Source organism: Drosophila serrata, unplaced genomic scaffold (genome assembly GCF_035046125.1).
Source record: "Drosophila serrata isolate PLE 108 unplaced genomic scaffold, ASM3504612v1 contig_276, whole genome shotgun sequence".
Lineage (NCBI taxonomy): Eukaryota > Metazoa > Arthropoda > Insecta > Diptera > Drosophilidae > Drosophila > Drosophila serrata.
Genome location: NW_028257174.1, coordinates 8,427,058 through 8,448,639, shown reverse-complemented (window position 1 = coordinate 8,448,639; position 21,582 = coordinate 8,427,058). Strand labels below are relative to the sequence as shown.

Here is a 21,582-nt window from a genome sequence, read left to right as displayed (position 1 = left end):
GGTCTGTCTCTCTATATATAACATATATATAGTAGTAGGTGCGATGGGTAAACAATGAAGGTGGATTTGAGGGCAAAAATCAACTCAAGGGATTTGTGTGATGACTAAGGAGAAGCTTGTCTTAAGGTTTAGGGAGCTGGTAAATATATAATCTTAGATATTTGTCTTTTAAAGACATTTAATCTATAGTTTTATTGGAAAAATTCAAGCTATTAATTTATATAAAATTAAATGGAATACATCGAGCAAATTTCGGAGTTATTCTTTCTGAAGCAGACTTAATCTGAGGTTAAAGATGTACAAGAGGTTCTCTAGGATGTTTTAAAGACCTGCATGTTTTTATTCAAATAAATCTCTAAATATTATTTTAAGAAGTTCAACAGAATTTATAGATGATAAAGTAAAGGTTTTTCTACAAGTTTTCCTTAACTTAGCAAAATTCTATATTTTGTTTTAACAATAAGCTAAGTTTCTTTTATTATGAAGAGTATTAGATGTCTTTTTTATTACTTTTTAAATTTAAAAAAAATCTAAATATTATGTTAAGAAATTAGTTAGACTTAAAAGCTGAAGAATAGAGTTTTTTTGTATATATTTTCCTTGAATAATCAAAGGTTTTATATTTACTACAAATGATCTTAGTTTCTTTTTATTGCAAGCATCTTGACTGCATTCGTTGCATTATTTATTAAAGTTTCTTCTGTATAAATATATATATTTCTTTATTTTATTTTGGGGAAATTCCCCCCCGATCCTATGTTGATTTTCCCTCAGCTTTCCCACTTTCCTGACCAATCAGCCAAATGAGTCTGGCCAGCGGGCACATCAAATGAAATCGAGCGTTGTCCGAGTGCCGAAAAGAAAAAAAATCCAGTGAAATGTCAAACCAGAGGGCAGTCATATATATATGTATGTATAAAATATATATATAAATATATATATGAGAATACTGTTGATTTTTGGGTGGTTCTTTTTCTTTTTGGCAAACAAAAGCTCAGACAAAACGAACAAAGGCAAGTTGGCAAGAAGGAGCGTTTTGCTGGTGAAAAGAAAAGAACACTTATAAATAAAAACATGCTCATTAATGTAAAAGTCAGCTGCAGACAGAGTTTTTGGCGATGAGGCGAATAGAAATACACTTTACTTACACTCAACCTACCGCGCTTTTCCCTCCCCCTGCTTTTTCCATTTTCCTAAGCTCCTTTGGCCATTATGATATTGTATTGAAAGTGCCAAGTGATGCTGTCATAAAAAGTTGCGCTCGGCTTGAGCTTTTTCCCGGGGAAAACAAAAAAAAATAAATAAAGAAAAAGGAAATAATAATAATAACCAAAAGGAAAAATAAGAAAAGGCAATGGAAAATGCAGAGAAATAAAATTAAATGTGAGGGTCTTTGGCTTGTAATAGTAAAGGAAAATCTTTTAAAGTAAAAAAAAAAAACAAACTAATATTTGCATCTATATTAAAGCGAATTTATTAAATAAAATTAATAAAAGAAAGTTGTTTATAAAGGTTGCTTTTATTGAGTTTTTAAATGCTTCCTAGAACTGAATTTATTAAACTAAATGAATTAAATATAAAATGATGATTGAATTATTAAAGAAATTTGTTTATTAAGCTAGATTTTAAATGATTTGTAAATGCTTTTTAAAACTAAATTAATCAGGAATGTAAATAATTATTTTGTCATCTTATAACTTTGATATTTTCTTTTAACTTTTGTAAATAAAATAAGAAAAGTGTAGCTCTTTCATTCCTTTTATCCTTTCTCAAAAATTTGCATAGCAATTAAAGCGAAAGGCAACTGTCAAGTGTTTTTTTTTTTGTTGATTTCTTTTCTTTCTTTTTTAAACTCTCAAGAACAAGGAACAAACAAACAAATAAAGAAGAGAAATCGCGTGAAAATGCGCCAAATTGTTAGACAAAAAATAATAAGGAGAGAGAAAATACATTATGCAAGGCCACTCAAAATGGAAAATATGAGCGGGAGAATTTTTGGAGGGATTTTCCAACAGCAGCCAAGTTGTTAAACTCCCAAAATCATTTCAGAAATTTTGATTCAAGCTTAAAAAAAATATATATAAAAGAAATGAATATATTCCTTGTATAAAAAGGAATTTTTAGTTGCTGGCATTGTCAGACATTTGTGTTTCTTTTTTGGTTTTTTTTTTGGTGAGGAAAATCCCAAGGAGGATGATGCACTTGACAGCTGCGAGCTGGGAAACTTTGCTGTTAGACAGGTTTCGGAAGGAGGAGAGCCATCAAAAGGCTCGTCTCGATACCTGTGATCCTGACTGCCAAGGAAATGGGAGCATCCTTAGACTCTACATGTACTAAATATATATATATGTGTATATATATATATCGATATATTTATATTACTCCCGGCACGCACCCTCATCATCAGGTCTGTGGAAGCTTGCTTATAAATTAAATTCGTAATTGATTCCTGAATCCGCAATCCTGCAAATGGGATTACAACACGTTGGAAAATCGCTTGCCCCGGAATAACCACCCCTCGGAGAAAAGCAATCATCAGGCTGGGTAATGGGAAATGGGAAATGGGAAATGTGGGGGGGAGAGAGAAGGTTGTAAAGTAACTGCGACTCGGAGGAAGTTGGAGGAAAATTGCGTGTGGCTGTGGCTGAAGTTGAGCTTGCCTTGCCTTGGCCCAGGATGTCAGTCAGTTTCAGTTCAGTTCAAAGGGACGGGGAAAGGACCTCCTCTCCTTCTCCTTCTCCTTCTTCTTCTACGTCAGCTGGCGTGTTAGTCAGTCAATAGATACGGATATACAGCCGGGATACAGATACGGGGGATACGATACGATATGCGATGCGGCCACAAAAGGATCTGTCCATCGCTTACCTCCCCCTTTGGGCACTCCACGAGCATTATGTGTGTGTATATGTATATATATTGTGCGTATTTATCGCTCAAGTGTGTGCCGTTGTTGTTGTTGTGGTTGTTGTTGCCATCAACCCCCGAAGGAGGATGATAAGTGCTGCTGCATCCATCTAAAAATGCCAAATCCAATACAAACTCCCCCACTTCTTTTTGGCAGTAAAAACAACAATGGAGCTTGCATTTTCTAGTACAATGCTCAGAGAGAGAGAGAGAGTATATATATAGCAACCCCAGTTGAAATCAAGGAAAAAGGCATTCTCAAAAATTAATAGGTATTAGCAAAATATTTGTTTTGGAAAACATATCCAAAAATTGGGTTGCAGCTCTACTCTCTTGATTCCTATATTGAAGGCCGAACTATGTTATAATTTGAGTGAAACCCATACACACTCATTAAAACAAATGTGACAAAAGGCTTAAATGGGAAACTCCGTTAAACCTCCATAAATAATAGCTTGTAATCCGTACTAAATAGGCTGTAAAATAGAAAAAGGATAGGAAAATGAAAATGAAAAAGTTGCCTAAGAAACGGCAAGAAAAACAAGAAGAAAAACACATACATTTCCCAACGATTAAGGGTTGTGGCAACTTCCATGTCACAAAAAGGGGTTTTCACGCTTGGCTACAAGTCGTCATAAAAGTCACTAAGCGCTAATAGGTATTGATGGTAGGGGGAGAGGTCAGCGGGGGAGGAAACTGTTGATTTTTTATTAAAAAAAGGGTAAAAATGATTTGTTTAGTAACAATTATTTGTTGGCCGCAAAATATGTTGCAAACCATAAGGGGATTTTAAGGTGATTAATTTAAAGAGTAATACATAATTTGTAAATATTTTTGGATATATTATTGACGAGATTAGGAAATTAATCAGTAAGATCCGAGAGGGATTGTATTGTAGTATAAAAAATATATTGCTTATTTATTATTTGGAAGTTCTGAAAGATTCTTGCATATATTTTATAACTTTTGAAGGTGTAATTTAGGCATTTCATTCAACGAGTCATAAATAATTAATGATTATCCTTTAGGGATTTTATTGCCTACTCAGAAATACCTGTGGTTTTGAAATCATTTTCAAACACTGTCTAGAAGTAAGCATAGAAATGTGTAAGGTACCAAAACAAGAGGCTTTCTAATATACCTTTAAATTAAATTTATATTGATTTAAAATTTTTTGTGATTTGTGTGATATAATTTAATATATTTTATAACTTTTAAAAGAAGAAATGAATGCCTAACTCATATTCTTAGTAAAAAAAATGCAGTTTTAGTTAGTTTCAAAGGTATTTTTTTCTGAAATTATAATAAATATATATATTTTATCAACTATTGGTGATGTTCCCTATTAAATTTATATATTTCTTAAAAACGTACCTTAATTAAAAAAGAAGAACCTATTACTCAAAATAAATACAAATAAAAACCACAGTCTAATTATAATGATGATTGCCACTCTCGAGCTGAGTTTATCTGTCGCTACAAATCCAGTTCTGGCCAAGTTTGTATCTCTTCTAGGCTTCTTCTGCAATCCATCAGATACCCCTGAACCTCTCTCTGCCTTACAAAAAACCGGCCTGAAGAGACGATTCCAACAGATATTATGTTTTCCGCAGCTGTCAAATTTGATTTGACAAATGTAAATAATACAGGACAGACAGATATATATATTTATATATACGACTGTTGACATAATGGAAGGCGAGCTGCTGATTTACACTTTTAGCTGCGTGTCGACATCTCGATGTGAGATCTCGTGATGATCATGATGATCGTGATCTCGGGAGGAGAGCGGAGACGAGGGGCTTAGGCTCCCGTGTCACGCCTGAACAACTCGATGGACTGACTGACTGACTGCCTTCGCCTCTGGCTAATGGCTACAAATTGTCACATCAGTTAAAGTAGCGAGCAAAATATGAGGGGAAAATCAGGGGGAGAAAAACAAATCGGGGGGAGAAAAATAATAGATAAACAATTGGCAAAGGCGATAAACTGATGATACGGGCCTGCAAAAAGTTAGCTAATTGGATAATGACTTTGATTTAGAATCCGATTTCTATTTCCATTTCGATTTCGATGCACTTCAGTGGGTTTGCAAGCAGAGAACAGATGAGGATCAAAGGATATATAACTAATATAATATTATATATCTTATATAAATGATTTTTGGAACTTTTGAAAGCATCAATTTATCTGAAAAATTAATTAATACTATGAGCAAATATCCTCTCTATAAATTGTGTAATAATATCTCATAAATGTGAGTGCTTGGCCCGATGGCACTGGCAGGTGGTTAAGGGAAACCTTAAAAAAGAGACACTTTAGCTTTTAAGTTGTGACAAATCTGAGTTCTTTATATCTATAATATGTGCTATATATTCTTTTAAGAAAAAGGTTCTTGAAATATGCTTTAAATTTTAAAGTATATCTACTTCAAATATCATTATAATAAAAATGTTTCCTATTTTAATATTTATATATATTTAATTAAATTAATATTTATACAAAAATAATCAAATTAAGAGCAACAGTTAAGAAACCAGCTGATTAGAAACATAGCTAATAAAGTTAACGTATTTTTTATAGTTTCCATTTTAAGAAAATTATCCCTTAATCAAATCTTTCTTAAAAGGAACCCTTAAAAGTCTCTTAATTTTATAGTAATACTTAAATAAGCCTGAATATATAGAATACTTAATATTTCTATACATTACTACTATAATCAAAGGATCTCAAAAAATCAGTTAAGTTCTCTGGCAAGAAAAAACATACAAATCCGTGATGGAAAATCTCCAACTGTTCCGTGTTTGTTATTGCACCTTTATTTTGTTATAATTATTATTATTAGTATTAATATTTTGCTGTTGTTTTGTTGCTTTGAATTGTTAAGAATTCTACACACAACACTTGCACTTTTCTTTCTTCAATTTTTTAATTTGTTGTCAGAAAAAACTGGTCGCTTCTCTGCACAAAAAAATATAAAAACAAAACAGGAGGGAAAGGTGTGTTCACATATTTTGATCTGGCTGTGTTATCGATGATCTATGATCGATGGTTTTGTCGCCGTATCGATACGCACAAGGGTAAAGAAACGGTAAAAGGTCAGAGGTGAAGGTGGTGAAGCTTTGCTAGCAAGCAAACTGTTTTTATTTTTTTTGTATTATTATTGCGGGGGATTCACACGTAAACACACGGCGCGACGTGGACAGGCAAAAGCGCGACGGCAAATTGCGTTTTTTGACTTGACGTGAGCTTGTGACAGGCGGCGACTGCTAAAGCAGACCGATCCAAAAAGCGACATAGCGCGATTTCCCACAACAAATACAAAAAACAACAAAAAAAACCGGGCCAAAAGAGAGACAGCCAGACACCGTGAGAGAGAGAGCGAGAGAGGCAGAGCCAAAGAGAGAGAGAGAGAGAGAGGGGGATGGCCAGAAAGAGAGAGAGCGCAAGAGTTCACCACAGCTTAGGCTTAGGTTTTTGCCGCCGCTAACAAGTATTTTGACACCGCATTTTTTTTTTTTAATTTATTTTGGTTGAGAGAAGGGGGGACAACATTTCGTTTTGTTTTTATTATTTTTTTCTCGTACATTTTTTTTTGAGGATTTATTTTCTTCCCCCACCAGCCCTTGAGTGATCTCTCCACCCGCCGCTTCGGTCTGATGTGACGTACTCGCACCGCTGCTGGCGCCGCTGCCAGGCCAGCGGGAAACTCACCACGGCAGCGCTGCATGCTTCGAGTGGAAATTAAATAGCTCGAAAATCTGAGTCAAAGTTTTGAGTGGTTTTGAGTAACCGGTTTGGTTTTTAGTTTATTTCTTTTCCTTTTTTTTTTGCCAGGATAACGCATGAAATGAGAAAAAAAAGAATATGTAAGTAACAAAAAGAGCAGTCGTGTGAGTGTGCGTGCGTGTGTGTGGTGGCCATTTTGGGTGCCAGGATGCAAAGGACGAAGATAAATGCAAGGAAAGCGGTTTTTTTTTACAGAAAAAAAAGGAAAAGCGGAAAACTGGAGCAGAAGAATAAGCGCGGGATATAGGACAGAGACAAAAAATAAACAAATTAAACAGATTTAGTAATATAAACAAAGGGAAATATACAATTAAAAAAAGTAAACCAAAAGCGAAAGCGTTCTAAAAGAAATTTGGGAATATTTAACAAAGAACAAAGTAAACAAAAAAATGTTTAAGCTAAACAAACAAAGAATTAGTAAATAAATCTATATTATAATTTCTAAACATTTTAAAACTTAAAAAAATAGTTAGAATAATATCACATTTACCCACAAACTATACATTTAATTTATTTAATTTAGAAAATATTTTACAGTTTTACAAATTCTTTGATGTTGGATTATGTTTGCCAGAAATAAATATTGATTTATTTGATTTAGATATTTTTAAAAGCATTTAAAAGAAACTACAAAAGAAGATGCATTTAATGTACATATTATTACATTGCATTTGTTTTTAGTACATTTAAATTTATTATTAGTAATCATAATTAAATATTTATTAATTTTTCTTTTAAATGAATTATTAGTAGTTATTCATCTGTAGGCTATTTTTTTCTGTATTTTACATATTTGGCAGCATTAATGTAGGTTATCGTTTTTTGTTAAGATATATCACTAAAGAAGTTAGGTTAGCTTAACAGCAAAAGTTATCATAAAAAGGACCTTATTATGAAAATAAAATCAAGGTTATTTATTGATTAAACCTTAACTTAATAAGAAATCGAATTAAATCAATAACAAACCTTTGTTTTAAATAGTAAAATTCACTAAAAAATAAATAAAATATAACCAAATTAAAGAAAAACCATAATATTTAAAAGGAAATAACGATAAAAACGGTTAAATTCCGAAGAAGTACAGCTGAAAAGGAGCCTAGTTGCGTGAAAAAGGGAGGGAAGATGGCAGAGGACGAACGGTTAACGGTAGCCGAAATGCCTTATGACACTTTCCTGCGCTTTCTTCGCCTTTCTCTGTCGGCCGAAGCGCCAGAACGTAATGAATAAAATATGCAATAAGCGTAAAGCAGCAGAAATATGCAAATTCGTTTACAGCGTCGCGTCGCATCCTTGCTCTCCACCACCACCCCCTCTCACCCACTCACACACTCATCTCATCCTCTCTCTCTCTCTCTCTCTGTCTCCATCACGCGCTTCCTAATGCCTAATGTGAAAGCGAGACGGCCATTGAGTAACGCCCCCTGCTGGTCGACCATTTTACACACACAGAGGAGTGCGTGTGAGAGCGAGAGAGAGAGTGAGCGAGGGAGAGAGGGAGCGAGTGCGCCTGAGCGGTGAGAGCGAGACGTCGACGTCGCTGTCCTGCATGAGAATTGAGCGGTTTTTTGCAGGCAGCCGAACTGTGGTGAGTTTCGGCTATTACCTCACGATCGCTTTGGGGGCGGAGTCTTGAGTCGTGCGTGTGTGTGTGTGAGCGTGCGAGCGAGATGGGGCAACTGGGGAGAAAAGGCACTCACACACACATCTACACACAAACACTCAGGCACAGAGATTTTGTCACACAGAAGGAATGTCCTTTTCATTTTCCCTTTCTCTTTTTCCAGCCATGTCCCGCCTCGGCTTTATTTTTATTTAATTTCGCTTTTTGGCGCGAAATTTTATGCTCAAATTGAAGTGCATAGAAAATAAAATAATAATAAAAGGAAATGGGTGAGAAAATAAATGAGGAAAATAGCAGCATTTAAAGGATATTTAATAAATCCTATAAAGGTCTTTGTAGCCCTCATTTTTGTACAGATTATTTTGCGTTTATTAACTAAAATTCATTAAAAATTATAAAGACATAAATATAAAAACAGTAGTTTTCAAGGTATTTAACAAGATAATAGCTTCAGATTTTTTTTTAAATTTCAAGTTTTTAATAATTTTTCAAGTTTTAAATTTATTAAAGTAACTTATTCAATATTAAATGAAAACTCTAAGCAAAGAGCTATTTTAAAAATAAATATAATTAAATGTTTTTGAATTAAAAACGAATATAATCAAATGATTATGATTGTTATATATTTTCAAATAGTCACTGCTTAAACTAAAGAGTTTTAGAAAGGTTCCTTCAATTTATTTAGGCTTTATTGTTCCCTAATATAATTAATATGTCAATATATAACTTATTTTATATTAAATACGCATTTGAATTTACTAGAAAATTATTATTCAATTTAATTAAGATGTTTCATGGCAACTTATGCTAAATTATTTTTTTATCTTTCCTTTTGGTTTAAAGATATTTCAGAAATGTTTTCCATAAATTGATTATTTTTGTACCAAAAAAAGAGGGAAACACGCAGCAAAGATACATAGCTCCTGCTACTGCTGTTGCGGATTGTTGCGAATTAACTGTAAAAAATGGCGCAATATGCAATTGTTGATAATGGGGCATGTGGCGCGCATATCCTCTCGACTCGAATGTTTTTGTTTTTTTCTCATATCCCGGACTCTGGCGCCTGCGCCTCGTCTGCTAATTAGTCGAAGCTCCCGATTCCGATCCCGATCCCGAGGGATAAATCAGGAGGGGAGTCCCCATACACCCTTCGTTGTATTTGCTAAACTTTGCATTAAATTTTGGCTCTGCACTGCCTGCCAGGCAGTGGCAGTGGCAGTGGCAGAAGGCTGTGGCAATTAATTTGGAGGCGCAACAAGCGTTGAAAGCGTCGAAATGAAGTGTGACGAGCATCGCTGAGAGAAGTCGCAGATAAACATATATATCCTATATATATATATTCCCTTATCCTCCGCGTGGAAGAACTACACTGAAAGCGGGAAAGTGTGTAGATAACAAACTGATACATTTGTTAACTCATTATTTACTTATTTGACTACTTATTTGAATAAGTAAATAAAATGTATTAATTTTCTTATAGATCTAATATTTAAAAGAGAACGTTTTAGGATGAATAGTGAAGGGTAACACTATATTTAATGGTACCCTGCCTAGTACTGATCCTGTAAAGGTGTGCCCAGTCCTTAAATTGTTTTAAATAATCCTGTTATTATTTATTTATTTCGCCAACATAAATTCCTTAGTAACATTAACAGTAACCTGTCTTTATTTATTTATTTCTAAACTCAATCTAACATTAATTGCAATAAAAAATGGCATTAGTTTTTCTCTCGGTGCCTGCAAGGGGTTGCTGGGCGAAGAAGAAGACTAAGGCCCATAGTAGCCTGAAGGCTTTCCCACCTTTCCTTTTTTCCATGGCTGCCTTACCGTGTCATCTTTTATTTTTGTCGGTTTCCTTCGGTTTCTCCGGCGATGTCAATGTGCGTGACTTTTGTTAGCTGTCAGAGGCGGCACGGGGTTTTATAGAGGGGGTATTAAGATCCCCTATCTATTTAGGAAATATCTACCTAAATAGTTTTATCTTAAATTAAATGGTGATGAGGTTAAAGTTGTTAGAAGTGTTAAAAGAGTATCATAAGTTCCTAAAAATCAAAGAATACTATTTAAATAAGATATTACAGATAATGTAATAATATAATATAAGTACACTAATATATAGGAGATATTTAAAAATGTGGATTAACCCTGAACAAGATAGAAACAATGAGTAAATCAGAAAACCTAAACAAAATACCCTGTAATGGAGGCTGGAATTAATATAATTAATATACAAAGTGTTTTAATTATATTAATTATTATGTATATCATTTAAAGAATATATGTATATCAACCCTCACCCCTATTAACTATTTGAAGGGATATGCCACTGCCTGATATGTAGACGTTGCTGCTGCCTTTTTCCAGTTGCATCATTGAAGCATGACAACAATCATCTCCTCTGCTTCTTGGTTGTTGTTGTTGTTTTTGTTGTCAAACACTAGACAACAAATTGTTGTAATTATGTTGAGGTTGCGTCTCGCTTGTCGCTTCCCGATGTCATAATGCCCCATCCTCATTTCACTCCTAACCAACCTTTACCGACCTGCAATTATGGTAAAAGTTGCATGGAAAAAACAATACAATAAGCAAGAGAGCAGAAGCAACAATAATAGTGGTAGTATATAGTATGTAGCAGTAGCAGAAGCAGCAATAATAGTGGTAACAACAAATAACAAATGGCCAGAAAAACAGAAAACGTTTCATTTTCAGTTATGAATTGACAACAGTTTTTCCCCTCTGTCTTTTGTTTGGCTTCTGTATGACATGATCCGGGCGGGGGATAAACCATGGAAAGCCATTGGGAAAATTCACCCAAAAAAAAATAATAATATTCTAAATTAGATATTACACTAAACAAATATATCAAATGTATTCAAAAATCAATCAAAAATCGTTTTATAATCTTTCCAAACATAAATACAATTATATTTTGAAGTGAAAAGTTCCTTAAAATGATTAGTATTGAATTGATACTATTTCTAATCTATAATTTCTATAATTCCTAACTTCCCCTCAACTTCAAGGAACTGATGGATATCTAATTCAAGGTTGTAGCTACCTTTTTCCCTATTATGACATTCAAAATGGTGACCAATCTCAATTTCATCTTCAATCTTTGTCCTGAGTTTGCATTGATATATTTTAAAAATTTATGAAAGAGCACAATGCCTTTTTATATGCTTATAACATTGTATAAATATCAATTCAGTTTATTTTAAAATATTTTTATATGTGCTTTACAAGAAACTAAAGGATATCTTTACATATCCATGAAATAAATTAGTACTCAACTCATTTTTAAGCATTTAAAATATTCTTTAAGCCCCAATGCTTACCTTAATTAATTATTTATTTTATTAATCATTTCAAAGTTTAATTAGTTAGCTATAGTTAGTTTTTGAGGGATCAAATGTTTGCTTTCTTCGCGGATAACTTTTCACGCGCAGCTGACACTCATGATTTGCCCTTTTCCCGATGATAGAGATGGCGTGTTTGGTCAACTTATGGGATGAAAACCGGACACGGACACGGACACGGACATGGACACCACACCGTCATCGTCACCGACACGGACTCAAAATTCGTTATGGGATGTGGCACAGGGAATAGCATAGAAGCCACATGGCATCGCAGTGCTCACCGCATGCAACAAGCTGGATGTGGAATGGGAATGGTATAGGGATAGCTATAGGTATAGGGATCTCGGGGGTAACGATTATTAAACTGTCTCCGTGACTCCTCAGAACGGCAGCGAAGCGAGGAGATAATTATGAGATGCGCGTTGGGCTATTTTGACCTGTTTTCCAGGGGTTTGCGTGTCGCCAACAGGCCAGGTCTCACTGTACTGAGGCAATACTGCCAATATGTCAATTTTATTCTGCTCTAGCAAGTGTTTCGCCCTTAAGAACGTAATTTTGGTTATGGTTTACTTATTTATTTTGTTATATGTATTTAATATAAAGAACATGTGGAATTAATTTTTAACAGTTTTGAAAACAGCTTGCGACTGTTAACTATATGTTTTTGGGGTATCTTTATAGTCTTTCTAAGGTATTACGATTTTAATCAGCAGCTTGTTATCATGTGAAGGAGTCATATGCGACACTATAAATCATATATATTCTTGATCAGGATCAACAGGCGATTCTTTCTAGCTATCTCCGACAAAAAAAAAATTTTTTTTCAAAAATTTTACATTTTTGGAAAAAAACGAAAGGGGTTACATCGATAAAATTTTCAAAAATTTAGAATTTTTTTAAATTTTAAACTGAGTATGGAGATTTATTAACCTATCAAAAACTAACTTAAAACAGCTTTCCGATTTGAATTTAAGGCCTTTTTGACTAAGTTATGCTTTTTTTCAATTGCCATATATTGATAATTAAATAAATTATTCAAGTTTGAAAAATGATAACAATTATGATCGATTTTCATGATCAAATCGAAAACTGCAGGGATATATAAATTAAGATTTCACGCAGCTAGGTTCCTTTCTTGTTGTTTTTGATATATTATTTATATATTTATATATTTTTATTAATACTAATACTCGGTTTTTATACTGCTACTCGCTTTTCCTCTCTTACTTGATCTTTCACTCGTTGCTGCACTCTTATTAGTGCTTGTTGTTGTATTCATCTTTGTACTCGTTGCTCTACATTTATTAGTACTCGTTGCTGTACTTACACTCTTACTCGTTGGTGTACTCTTACTCGCACTTGTACTCGATCTCTGTGTAGGATAAGTACGGTCTGGTATTTGCTTTTTCCCCCGTCACGCACACACGAGTGAAATGCAATTTAGCGTAAGTGCCTCTAGACGCGACAATTGTCGTCCTGCTGCCGAGTCCTGCTGCCTCGCCACTCGCCACTCGTCCTTCCTCCACCTCCCTTTTACGATCCCCAAACAGCTACCAAGGGTGGACCCAAAAAAAATTGCCTCTGGCTTGCTTACATATGCAGGTTCCGTTCGACGCTTCCGCTCCGCCTCGCAAATATCAGCCTACACAGTGACAAAATCTTTATAACAATTGGGAGGAGGTTTTAGGAATATCTTTTCGATTTTTCATTGATTTTGAATATATTTCAATGAGATTCTTAGACTTGAATTGAATCCTTTTTTATTGTTGACCATTTTCCTTAACCTTCGAAACCCCGTTGAACATTTTTCCAAGTGCCTGACTGGGGTCAGAGGCTGCTCTGGAGCTCCGGACATGGACCGTTCCCGCTGCCGGAGCCCAAGTCGAGTGTCGAGTGTGTGGCTGGAGTGGCTGGCCCGGCACTTGGCTGCGAGTCGCCGGGCTAATGTGCCAATAATAATCATGGCACAGAGGCAGGACTACTAGCACCATTGCCAGGATAAGAAACAGGACTCGGAACACACAGAAACACAACATCAAATGGCATGGCAAAGTCTGCAGCCTCCTTGGCTCGCACCCGGAAATATATTTTCCACTCTCGGACCCAGCCGGGGCATTATTAGCTCTCATTTAGGTAAATCCCATTAAAGAAAAAGGGGAAGAAAATATATTTATATATATACATATATATATATTTATATATATTCAAACACACAAATTAGCTTGGGCAGAGAGAGAGGAGGAGAAGTACGAAAAGTAGCCTCGTTTGACATTTGGTTGGTTGCATTTGGGGTGTTCTGGGTGGTGTTAATGCAAAGCCTTTTACGCCACCACCCAGAAAAATAAAAATATATATATATATATGTATATACAGCCATCCAGTCCTGTAATGAGCATCATTCAAATTTGCCCAAAAAGCCAATTCAAGTTGCCTCAAAAAGTGCCAGAAAAAAAATGTGACTTGACTGGTAATTCCAAAGAATTTGAAAAGCAGCTTAAAGGCTTAGATAGAATTGGGAAAAACGCAAATAAACAGAACTATGCTTTGATATATATAACTTATGAAGTATTATTTAAATATTTTAAAAGGATTTGATTAGATTTAAGCTAAGCTTAAAGTCTTATAAATATTACTTACTTACTTTTAAGCTTAAAACAATCAAAAACCTACTTCAAAAATGGGTTAAACCCAAGACTTTGAAAGAGTTTTCAGAAGAAAATAGGTGTTAATTGGTTTTGAATTAAACTATATATTTTAAATGCTTAAAAATAAATCAACAAAGTTATTTGTACTTAAAAAAGATCACACTTAAATCGCTAATTGCTGTATACCCTGTTACCAAATTAATATTTAATAGAGAGACCTTTTTTAAACTAGTAAAAAAAGGAGGAACATTATCAAGGACTCTGGTGACAAATTGGTGATTCCCCCTTTTTCAAGGAGTGCCTCGAACACAACCCCCTTCAGTGCAATATGTGTGTGCAGTATGTTAATTATGTAAGCCTGATGATTCGCATCCTAAAAAGGCAAGTCTAGCCCCCTCTTTTTTTTTTTTTTTGAGTGGCGAGGGGCTTTTTGGCCTTCCTCATGCCGACATAGTGGGCGTGGCATGCGGTAAAATAAAATTGCACATTAGATTCTTGTGACAAGACCAGCTGCAACTCCCCCTTGGCTTTTCCCTCTGGCTTTTCCAGCAGCCAAACTCCTGGCAAGGGGCGCAGAAAGCGTTGCAAGCGTCCAAGGGGGTGTGGCAAATCAGGGACGGCGGAGGGGAGTGGGGGTTAGCTTTGGTTTTACTAGGAAAATTGTGCAGTTGCAGCCATAATTATTTTTACGGCACATTGCGTCGGTGCCATGTTCGGAGCCGAAGCTGCCAGAGAAGATGGAGACGATGGACGGTGGGTTCAATTTTATTTAGAATATTTTTAGAGAATTATATGGGGTTTATATTTAAAAAATCATTATTATACGATTTTCATTTATTTGTGATTTTTTTAAAAGCATTTAAATAAGAACGGTAAATGTTTTAAAATATGAGACATACTACAATTTTTAAATGACTTTAAAACCCACTTAAAGTTGCTTTTATAGGTATTTAATTAAAACAATTTATATTATATTATATATCATATTATTTGGGGTACTTTTATAGCCTTGCTAAGTATTGTAGTTTTAGTCCAAAGCTTCAAACGTAGTCAAGGAGTCATTTCCGACCCCATAAATCATTTATATTCTTGATCAGCATCAACAGCCGAATCGATCTAGCTATAACAGACGGAAACAATTTTTTTTTTCAGTTTTTTTAATATTTTATAAGGGGTTACATCGTTAAAATTTTTAAAAATTGGCTTAAATTTTAATTTTTTTTATATTTAAAACTGAGTACACAGATTTATTGACCTAAGAAAAACTAACATAGAACAGCTTTCTGATTTGAGTTTAAGGCCTTTTTGGCTGAGGTTTGCTATTTTTAAAGTTTTATTTTTCCAATTATATTATATTATTATATTAAGTTTTTTAATAGGTTCTAGGTTATATAGGTTCTTAGTCTAGTCCCTAGTCATTTTTCGGGATGGAGCCTTGCAGTTAGCCCCACTGTGTAGTCTTTGGTAGGCGCTGAAGTCGCAATCTGTGCCCAGCGAAAGGGGGAGAGAGAGAGAGAGAATCAGAGAGAAAAAGAGAAAGAGAGCAAGAGAGAGAGAGAGAGAGAGAGAGTGAGTGAGAGAGAGAGAGAGAGGGACAGGGACAGAGAAGAGGACGGGGGCATAGAGAATAATAATAAAAATAATTATGCATATATGCCACCCTCTGGTCGTAGGGGCTCCTCTCTGGTATTCTCCGAATCGCCTCCCGTTTCCATCATTCTCCTTTCTTTTAACCCTCCCAGGTCCGTGGAACCTCTTTAACCCACTGTTGCCCCCGCAAACCCCGCTGCTAATTTAGATGAGCATGCTCGACAGTAATTTGCATGCCAGTTTCAGTTCCAGCTCGCACTGGGAAAGCAGTTTGCAAGAAGGGATTGGAATTGGGCTTGGGGATGGGACTGGGTCTGGAGCTGGGAGCTGGAGCTGGGTCGGGGGGTGACCTAGCGACCCCAGCTGAGAGCCACTTGTCTCTGCTTTCTCCCCCATCCACTTCTCCAAGCTTTCCAAGCCCCCTGTACCCTTTAACCCCTCTTTGCTTTTGTCCGTGTGACAGTTTGCAGCGTTGACAATGCCGCCTTCATGTGTCGTTGTTGTTGATGTTGCTGTTGGTGCACTCCAACAAAAATGTTGATTTAAGTAGTTTCTATAAATTTATAATAATTATAGGTCTTAGTAGAGATTATCTTACACTTGATCATAGTAATTTCTTAATTTAGATTTTATTGAATCACAAGTTCTGGATTACACTTTGTTCTTTTTAAAAGTCTTTTTTGAGAGCCTAAAGTGCCCACTGCTGTTATTAAAATTAAGATTTAAACTTTTATTCAATTAATATTTAGTGTATATATTATTTTTAATTTAAAAATGAACCTTGTATTAATTTCTTTGTTATAATTTAAACATTGTTAATTAATCCTAAAGTATTGATACGAAATACACAAATTCGCATCTTAGAGAGCAATTTTTAAGATAAAGTACATCTTTACCAACTGTAAATTCATTATTTTTATATCATTTATTTTATTTTTGAAGTTTGCTAGCCCTGAAAGTGTCTTGGAAATTCATATTTATATAGTTTTTTATTAAATATTAATCTTTAAAGCTTCAAGGTAAACATTATATGAAACGCTTAAAAATGTTATTGAAAATCTTGTTAAAATTTATATCGTTTTTTCTGAGTGTACACTTTGGATGTTGCTGCTGCGGCAGCAGCTACTGCTGTTGCTGTTGTCTCACTGCCGCTTTTGTGCATATGTCGCAGCTGTCTTCCAACGAACAGCCGCTGGCTGGGCCCATGTCATTCACACACGCCGAGTGTGTGTGCTCTCTGTCCCTCTCACTCTCACTCCCTCTCTCTCACTGGGCGCACACACACACCGTCTGATATGCCACCCCAGGTCGACAGTTTTCAGTTCGCAGTTTCAATCCCGGACCCAATCCCAGTACGTAACGAAACCCCCTACGTAAGCACCTCTTTTGGCGTAGTCGTCGGTCGGTCGAACGGTCTGTCGGTGGTCTGTCCCCTTGCCCCCGACAATTGCAGCGCGCTTGCGCTTGTGGAGTGCCACTAATTGAGGCACCATCCATCCGATGGCACAACTGTACCCCGCCAAAGCACACACACACACACACACACACAAATATAGGGTACACCACGCACACACCACACATGTGGCCTCCAGTCAAAAGTCGCGCCTTGGGGGGTCACTCAAAAAGCAGGGCTAACTTGTGTTCCAAATCCAAATCGAAATCCAAATTTTAATGTTATTATTCTTTGGATCTAGTTATAATTTGTTATAGATTTAGGATGTCTTTAGATGTCTTTTTGTAGAATTTACACTTGTGGCTTGTATCAAAGGGTTAGAATATTTTACATTTATATAATAAATAGATTCCCTTAAAATAATCATCTCTAAGTTTTATAGACTTGCCTTTCCAGCTAATGTTTTGGTTTAAAAATTAATTATAAATAATAGCTATACATAAAATTTGATTAAAATATGTTAAAAACTGCAAAAGTAATAATTTTTTTTTCTTAAAATTTTCCGATCGCTCCTATGGCAGCTATATATATGTATATATATAGTCCACCGATACGCTATGCTCAGACTTATATAGTATGAAAATGAAATAGACGAAGATCTCAATAGTTTCATTCAAATAGCTTGCTCTTAAATTTGTTCCAAATCAATTTTCATGATCATATGATTCCCAACTAGTTCTAGCATCCCCGGAACGAAGTGATTGCTGCCGGCCAAGTCTCAGAAATGTGTTGTGTTACAAAAGTTGCAAGTCATTGTTTATTAGTGTTCAAAGTTAATTACTGATCAAACATTCTTACTGGTATTTGATACTTGCTGGTCATAGTTACTTACTAGTCATAGATACTTACTTGTCATAGATATGTACTTTTTGTTTAGAGTTAGTTACTGATCATAGTTCTATAAATCGTCCGATTGTTCCTATATCAGATGTATATATAGATATATATAGTCCACCGATTCGCCATGCTCAGACTTATATACTAGTAAAATTATATAGCCGAATAACTCCATAGTTTCATTCAAATAGCTTGCTCTTAAATTTGTTCCAAATCAAATTTTATGATCATATGATTCCCAACTAGTTCTAACATCCCCGGAACGAAGTGACTGCTGCCGTCCAAGTCTCAGAAATGTGTTGTGTTACAAAAGTTGCAAGTCATTGTTTATTAGTGTTCAAAGTTAATTACTTATCAAACATACTTACTGGTAATAGATACTTTCTGATCATAGTTACTTACTGCTCATAGGTACTTGCTGTTCAGAGTTACTTACTGGTCATAGTAACTTGCTGTCGAAAGGTACTTACTGATCCTCTACATTTAACAACCGTTTCTCTGACATCTATATTATATAGTATTTCGATTTTCATAAAACTAAAAACGAAATTCTATAATGATTAAGAAGATACCCTATAATCAAATTAGATGATAAAAATTTTTTATAACTGTAAAAGCTATAATAAATCGTTCTTATGGCAGCTATATGATTAAGTCGTCCCCCCTTACTCTTAAAAATCCCTACCATAAACTGAATTAATTTTTACTTAAAGTAAAGTTGTTAATTCCCAAAACAAATACCTAATTTTGAGAGAAATGAATCACATTTTTGATTGGATGATTCCGTTTTGAGCTTTTGCAAATGCATTTTTTGGGAATCCCATTTCGAAAATACAGCTTCTCCATATTTTTCCAAGGCCTTGTCTTGATAACAAATTTTGTATGGCCTTTGTGGTCAAGGCACAGGAAAATGCCAGGTGAAAATGGTTATGGATGCCAATGACAAGTCTGGATTTGCTCCCCAAGAGCTACACACCAAGTTCCTCCCTCTGAAAAGGCATGATTTTGTGGAAATGCAAATGGAGAAGAGCAGGTGGCAAAAGGGGGAGTAAAAAGGGAGTAAAATGGGAGAAACACTAGGGAAAAATAAGAAGAAAAAAGCCAGTTGCCACTGGAGCCACTAAATGATCCAATGTGTGGGGCAACAACGACAACACCTTCCGAGGAAAAAAGGTACAACAAAAAAAAAATAGGGAGGTGAAAAGCTGGTAAAGAAAAGAGGAAAATTCATTGGCACAACAACAAATCATGGCAGTCAGCCCCAAAACGGAAGCCATGCCAAAAGCTGGCTGCCTGCAAAAAAAAAAAGAAAAACCAACTGCAAAATGGGGGAATACATGGTCCCAGGCCCGGCTTACAGGCGGTAGGGTTACACACACCTACCTGAGCCTGCACCTGCCACCTGCCACCTAGCCTCTTATCCACCTGCCCCCCCCCCCAGGTGAGGGGCCATACATAGGTGTGTGGGCCAGGTGCCCAGGTGGGTAAATCAAACTGTAAACTATAGGAGCCGCCATTTGCCGCCCAAAGTGCGGCGACTAACGCCAAAGACCAGCAAAAGGTACAACAGAAGAAAACAGAGAAAAAAGCAGCAAATGTTAAAAAACAAGAAGTAGAGTCTGCCTAAAAGCACTGAAAACAAATATTATTTTAAAATATATAATATATAAAAAATATTATTACAAAATAATATAAAATCTAAGAAGATAAGGTGACTTCTTCAAGGGTTTTTTTGTTTAGTTTTAAGAGCTTCTTTTGTTAACGTGAAACATCTTGAAAGGAGAGTTTTCATACCACTTGGGAATACAAAAACAAAACCTTATTTTAGACGTATTAACCCATAATTTTTGTAGACTTATAAACTATAAATATCGTTCCTATTTTTTTTTACTTTTTAGGACTTTAAAAATGGTTTTGGTGGTCGGACTCATAGCATGATGCTTCGATGCTTACACTCGCTTTTAGATTGTTTGCTTATTAATATATTATATAAATATTAATAGATATATAATCTATACATTTTATAATTATTTCTTGTACTTACCTATTTTTTTTATCAACATTTCATACTGCAAAAGGAAATTTAAATAAAAGGAAATCATATTTGATGATGCTGCGATAGAATAAAGCCTTGGAACTTAAGTTCTTCTTTAGGAAAACCTTCTCAAAAGATATATATCATTGCTATAATTATTTCTCACTTAAAGAAATACATGCTTTTGGTATTTTTGAACTAGAAAACTATATATTTTGTTCCAGTGACTATGTAACTCCTGGTCTCTGAGGTAACAACGGCGACAGAGTTTTTCTGGCACTCAGTTGCCTCATTGTTTTGTAGTTTGGCTGCCATCTTCCGCCGATACCTCGACTTTTCTTCACTGTTTTACTTGCTATATTTTTTTTTTTTGTTTGTATATTTTTTTGGTGTATATTTTACCATGTTTTTTTGTTGCTGCATTTTGTAGCTTACTTTGTTCGGTTTAGCGTTGAAAGCGCTACAATGGCGTGAAATAATATGCAAAATACTCGCATGCTCTGGGGTTAGGGGTCAAAGAGCAGGGAGAAGGGTGGTAAGATGGTGCACTCGATGCGATAAGAATGATGATGATGACGATGATGATGATGATGGTGATGATGATGATGATGGTGATGATGGTGATGATGGTGACGGTGACGAGTGGTGTTGATCGCCGCACGGCTGCTAATTAGGCCACTTAGAGCTCCGTTCGAGGCACTTTCTGCAGGAAATCACAGGAGCCAGACCAAGCCACTCCACTCTGCCGAAATGGGGTGGAATTTTCTCATATATATATTCTCTATATATATATTATATATATATGAATATATTTATGTATACCTGAGTGTGTGTGTGTTTGTGGCATTCGGTCCGGCCATTATGGCCATAGTGCCATGTAAGTGTGTGTTGAGTATGGCTGGCACTCTTTGCCTGTTCGCGCCTCCTTCGCCAGGAACTCTGACGTTTCCGCTGTAAGGGTAAGAGGTGGATAGGAGAGCAGGGGCGTTGAGAGGGGGTAGAGAGGGAAGTAGAGAAGGAGTTACCTCAACCAGAGAGTGAAGGAGGTCAATGCATTGGCTGCTCAAGGGGGCGGGTCACTGGCTTTAAGAACATCAACAAATAAGATTTAAAATGCCCGAAATCCTCAGGGAAAACAAAAGGAAATATAAGATAACTAAGCCAGAAAAGAGTCTTACAATTTGATATAAATATTTTTCATAGTTTTAGCTTATTTGTAATTAATTAAAGCAGAATCACAGTTAAACATAGGTATTTTTTAAGTATTTCTCTCCACTGTTCTTAATATGCTTAATTTTCTAAGATTCTTTGCTTTCCTATGAAATAAATATAAGAAAAATAAGCCAGGA

General features: G+C 35.4%; 1 protein-coding gene and 1 long non-coding RNA gene across 8 annotated transcripts in view; one reads left to right on the top strand and one right to left on the bottom strand.

The window, feature by feature from the left end:
* bi (T-box transcription factor bifid) overlaps window positions 1–6,244 on the bottom strand; it is a 91,181-nt gene extending 84,937 nt beyond the window's left edge. For all 4 annotated transcript variants that reach the window (XM_086836149.1, XM_086836150.1, XM_086836151.1 and 1 more), the window contains exon 1: window positions 5,674–6,244. The gene's annotated coding sequence lies outside the window, so the exon portion shown is untranslated. The remainder of the gene's footprint in view (window positions 1–5,673) is intronic.
* LOC110181660 (uncharacterized) overlaps window positions 1–21,582 on the top strand; it is a 222,177-nt gene that overhangs the window by 162,796 nt on the left and 37,799 nt on the right. The gene's annotated exons all lie outside the window — the stretch shown is intronic.